Here is a 5,942-nt window from a genome sequence, read left to right as displayed (position 1 = left end):
GGGGGGTGACACGGCTGCGCGCGCCGCGCTCTTGGCCGGGGCTGCGCGGGCCCGGGGCGCGGCGGGCGGCTCAGCTGCGGCGGCCGCGCTCTGCGCCTTGTCGGGGCGCAGCGCCTGGGAGCACGAGATGGGCCGGGCTGATGCTGCCGCCGGAGCTGAGGTCTGGCCTGGAAATCCGATCGAGACACCACGTCAACCGGCGCGGGGAGTCCCGTGAAGACATGAGGACGCCAGGAGCGCAGGCTGGTCCTTGAGAGCCCGGGCCGGGGGGCCGGGGTGGGGGAGGGGAGGCGCGGGGCCCCGACAGGGGAGGGGTCGGAAGGCGGTTGTGAAGGAGGGAAAGGAGAGCAGCGAGGAGGCGCCCGCGCTCCCGAGGAGGGGGCTCGGGGTGCGAGTGGGTGACGCGAGGCGCTCCTCCCCGGGGTGCAGGGAGAGCGCTCAGCGCGTGGAGACGCTGCCGGGCTCGCGTCCCCTTCTTGCCGGGTAGATCCGGAGGAATGTGTGGAGCTCCGCGCAGACCAACCGAAGGGGGCAATCTGAACTTGACCGCGGTGCCCGCGCCAGGCTTTGCCCCCGCGCCCCGCGCTCCGTCGGGTGGAGGGCTACACTGGGCTTTCCTCGCGCCTGTCGAAGGCTTTCCTTCCTTCCCGGGTGTCTAGCCCTCTCGCGTTTCTGCAGGGCAGAAGGCAGTGGGGGAGGAGAGGAGCTGCTTGCGGGAGTCCTAGCACTCCGAAGGAGAGATGTGGAGCGGCCCAGTGAGGGAGGCAGAGTGTTTGCCAGGGGACGCTGAGAGTGGGGATGAATTTATAGGACTCTCACTCTGTGACGTGCCCTCCAGTGGCTTTTCTGATTCGCTTTCTGACCTAAACACACATTAGTTTAGTCCCCATGCTAGGGCCAACACGGTCTCCAAATACCTGCTGGCTGAAGTCAGAGGCTTTGCATATCATGTATTACATGGCAGGCAATGAAGAAGGCTTCTGAGGCTGGCCGGCTCCTCAGTCCTAGGCTCCATTTTCATGCTGTTGTAATATAATATCAGACGTGGGGTAGGCACATACATTCAAAATCCCAATTCCAGAGGGGTAAGATCATTTTATCAGGAACAGGTCAAGGGAGGTTGGGTTAAACCTGCTTTTATCCCGATTTTGGAAAATGCAGATGGGAAACCTAAGCAAGCACTCTCTTGAGTGCTGAGTTTCCAGTGAGCAGGGACCCAGCTCCTATTCCTGATCTCTGTGAGACCTTTGAGGCATTCCTTTTGTTGGTTAGCTTACCACCAGAAGCAGCCAGAGCCTTCTTTTGTAGAGGACATGAGGAGGGCAAGTCCTTACACACACCCTGCTCATGACTCTCCCCATAAATACATTTCATTCACACTGCGTATGACATTAGCTCTGCCTTTAAAATAATGTACTAAATAAGGTATGTCTTTGCTCAGCCGAACTCTGTTTTCCGGAAGCCATTGGGACCTGAATTCAGTGGGACCTCTTTTATTTTATGAGCTGGGGCCAGGGAAAGCGTAAACAGGCTCAGTTTACATCCATGTACCTCTAATTCTGTGACTCATCCGGTTGTTGGGGAGTATGTGTTCTTCAAGTAGCTGATACAGACAATAGACAGGGGAAATGTGTGTGGCAATGTGGGGAGAAGATCACATATTATTAAACTTCTTGAAAGGCAAAGATTAGCTACCTTTGGAGGTTTGTCAGTGAAGCTAGTGTGGGAGGAAAATTGTTCTTACTAATGTTACCATGATTTAAGATGAAGCGGAATGAAAATCAAGTCATCCAAACATACCTTAGCTGAAGTTAGGATGCTCACTGTAGTTCTGCAGAATGTGACATTTCCTTTTTTGTTGGATTTATGGTAGAAATGTAGATGGATTTGGAAATGGGAGGGCAGAATAAGCTTAACGTATTTATCATAGTTTAGCATTGTTTTGGGAATTCGAAGGCAACCCTAGTGAGTGTTCCTACCATGAATGATTTCTTCATTTTCAGAAGGTTTTTCACTGGGGATGGTCATGTCGTCCAAGCACCTGCAAAGATTTAGTACTTGTTATGTGCTAGACCCCAGAATTGTGCTGACTGGGCTTTTTGGGGTTGCAGAGAACCGACACCACTGCGTTCACCCCAAGTAATGGGAGTTTACTGTGGAAGGAAGGCTGACCGGAATCTCCACCGCTCAGCCACGTGTCTCTGAAAAGCCTTCCGGAAAGGCCACCCAGCCAGGCCTCACGAAAACTGGATTGAAGTTCAGGAACTGGAAGGTCATTCAGGATACAGCTCTGTGGCTGGGTTATCTTGCTGCCCCCTGAGCAGCAAGCATCTGGGATCCCTACTAGCAGGCTTAGCCGCCAAGGTGATTCAGCTCCTCTCTCTCTCTCTCTCTCTCTCTCTCTCTCTGTTTTTCTTTGATTGTCTCTTGGCTTCTGATCCTGCTACCAACTGCTCAGCTCTCTGTTGATCTCATATTTTAACTCCTTTAGTGAAAGAATCTAATTGGCCGCACTGGGCACTAACCAGATGCTAGAGTTGGACTCAGCGTTTATATCAGGCCTCCATTTGGTTGCTGGACACCCTGTAGATCAGCAGACCTTGGTCAGGTGCTTACTCCTGGGCTAGTCACCTATGGCCATACTGTTGGGGTCACATGGTATCAAGCCTAGCCACCGTTGCTTAAGAAACTGCCCAGAAGGGGCGCCTGGGTGGCTCAGTCGTTAAGCGTCTGCCTTCGGCTCAGGTCATGATCCCAGGGTCCTGGGATCGAGTCCCACATCGGGCTCCCTGCTCGGCGGGAAGCCTGCTTCTCCCTCTCCCACTCCCCCTGCTTGTGTTCCTGCTCTCGCTATCTCTTTCTCTGTCAAATAAATAAATAAAATCTTTAAAAAAAAGAAAAAAAAAAAAAAAGAAACTGCCCAGGGTTTGTCCTTGCTTTCTTTCCACAGGATTTGTGCCTCCAGAAAGAACTGTGTTAATGGTAGGCTCTTGGAGTTTAGCAAACCTTTGTCTACTACAAGACTCAAAGATGAATAAGATACATCTCCTGGTCTCCATGCACTTACCATCTGTAAGAGAGGGAGACATGCACACAAGTAGTCACAGCGTGGAGTGATAAATGCTCATACATACACAGAGGTATGTAGGAGGTGCTCATGTCTGATCTTCACATGGCCAGTCAAACCATGGAAAGATTATGAAAACATACTCGTGCCTTGGGCCTATTCTTGGGCAATTCAATGAGACTCTCTGGAGCAGTGGAGCCCAGAAGTTGGTATTTTTTTAAATGCTCCCCAAGTTGTTCTAAGTACACCTGGGGTTGAGGTATGATTTAACACTATTTTTTTCTTTCTTTTTTTTTTTTAAGATTTTATTTATTTGCGAGAGAGAGAATGAGAGGCAGAGAGCATGAGAGGGAGGAGGGTCAGAGGGAGAAGCAGACTCCCTGCCCAGCAGGGAGCCCGATGTGGGACTCGATCCCGGGACTCCAGGATCATGACCTGAGCCGAAGGCAGTCGCTTAACCAACTGAGCCACCCAGGCGCCCAACACTATTTTTTTTCAATGATTATAATCATTTTATGATTCTTTCTGAGAGCAAAACTAAGAGATTCACCTATTTTGATAGTCCTAGAACCTCCTAGGACCAAGATGCTTCCAAAATATTGAATTTTTGGGGGGATACAACTGATTATCTTGAAATTGTAATGTAAAGGAAAATGTAAAATTGAATTTAGAGTTAAAGCAAATACTTCTGGTTTTGAAAGAACATTTATTTGCGTGATTACAACATTCAGATGGCTGCAGAAAAAGGGAGAAGGTCTGAAGTGGTCAAAATCTGCTAGTACAAAGCCCAACATTTAAATGTACTGTAATTGGTATTGACAAAAATCTCCTCAGACTCAGGCCTTGACAGACAATGAAAAAAAAGTTTCTTCTAAAGTGACTACCATGAAGCAAGCATTTGATGTCTTAGGGACAAGAGGATGGCCTGATGTCACAATCTCAAAGCTCCCAGCTGCTGTAAGTAGGGACCCCTCCATAGCTCCATCTATTCCTTTTTCTTTCTTTCTTTCTTTTTTTAAAATATTTATTTATTTAAATGAGAGAGAGAGAGAGCATGAGTGGGCGGGGGGCAGGCAGAGGGAGAGGGAGACAAGCAGACTCCCTGCTGAGCAGGGAGCCTGATGCGGGGCTCAATCCCAGGAACCTGAGATCATGACTGGAGCCAAAATCAAGAGTTGGATGCTTAACAGACTGAGCCACCCAGGTGCCCTCCTATCTTCTCCTTTTTTCTAGGAAACAAAGCTAAGTTCGATATGAAGCTATTCCTCAGCAAAGTCCAGAAGAGAACAATCTGCAGCCCCACTTTTGCTCTGAGTAGGTCGATTGTCTCCTAATAAAGTAACAGCAACACCCTGCTAAGAATCCTTACATTGGCCCTAGATCTCAGCCTTTCATCCGGAAAACCCTGCCTGAGAATCAGGAAGAGAGAAGCAAGGATTATTCAAGCATCTCATCTCCTCTTTAAGAAGAAAGGTTCAAAACCCTCCTAATTTCCCATTTCATTATCATCATCTTCATTGGAATTTGGTGTAGATCTCTAACTGAAAGAGGTTTCAATGATGGATGCTCTCTGTACTGGAGGATCTTAGAGTCCCGGGGAAGAGAAAACACAAACCAAATGAGAAAAAGTAATATAAGGTATCATGAGGCTGTGGGCCATGACTATTACCATATTTGGAACTCAAACTAGGCCTTTCTTGGGGAAAGTAAGTGTGGGGGGGCTGTTGGTGAGGGGAGCATTCCAGGCTAGGTGGAAGGGGTGTCTGGAGACTCAGTGCTCAGCACTGCAGCCCTTAGGGGTGGTGGAGTGGCGGGTCAGCCTCTGGCCATTCACAGAACGTCCTGGGGGAGCTCCCAGTGGGGCTCTGCAGCTGGTCTGCCTGTAAGGGCCAGGCCCCACGTCCCGTCCCAGGACTCCCTCGTAACATGGGTCATGACGGCTGAAACAGAATCCATCACTCGAGCAGGGCAATTTCCTTTTCAAAGTCACCACTTTATTAGGGAGGGATTTGTTTCATGTGGGATTGTTCTTTTGCAGTCATTTTCACCAATGATACTATTCCTCATAAAGAAAAGATAAATTGGCTATGCTTCAGACCACTTATAAGACGAGAAAAGAAAAAAAAGAAAAGGGGAAAATGGACTGTAATGGCCTCTTTGCCAAGTAGTAGTAAGGGATAAATTCTTTGGAGTAAATTGTTTCTCATACGAAATCAATTCTAACATCGACGTGGTAGATTTATTAGTGATTTCCCAGCAATGTCTTTTATAAGGATCCGATTGACTAATTATCCATTAATTTTATTCTTGGTTCTTGAGATTACTTTCTGGCACTCCTGTTTTCCAGAAGTAAAACTTCAATCAGGTAAGAGGGTTATGGCAGACTTTGTTACTATGCAGATGGTCTAATGGCTTAGATCTGGGATTGGCAAACTTTTTTTGTAAAGAACAAGTGTTTTCCGTAAAGATAGTAAATATTTTTGGCTTTGTAGTCCCCAATACAGTTTCTGTTGCCATCACTCAGCTCTACCCTTATATTACAAAAGCAGACACTGATAATATGTAAATGAATGTACAGAGCTGTGTTCCCATAAACATTTTATAGACACTGAAATTTGAATTTTTGTATGATTTTCACCTGACATGAAATACTATTCTTTTGATTTCCCCCCCAACCATTTAAGAATATAAAAGTCATTCTTAGCTCATAGATCATCCAGAAGCAGGCAGTAGGCAGGATTTCACCTAAAGGCTGTAGTTGGCTGGCTCCAGCTTTGGCTAAAGTTGTGACTTGAACATGGATCAGCTCTAGAGTTACGAAACACCAAAGCTGAAAGGGACCTGAGGCTTCTAGTCCAATCTCCTCATTTGACCA

Source organism: Mirounga angustirostris, unplaced genomic scaffold, assembly GCF_029215605.1.
Source record: "Mirounga angustirostris isolate CCGP_5_RB_7025 unplaced genomic scaffold, mMirAng1.0.hap1 SCAF_7, whole genome shotgun sequence".
Classification (NCBI taxonomy): Eukaryota; Metazoa; Chordata; class Mammalia; order Carnivora; family Phocidae; genus Mirounga; species Mirounga angustirostris.
Note: the sequence above shows the minus strand (reverse complement) of the source record.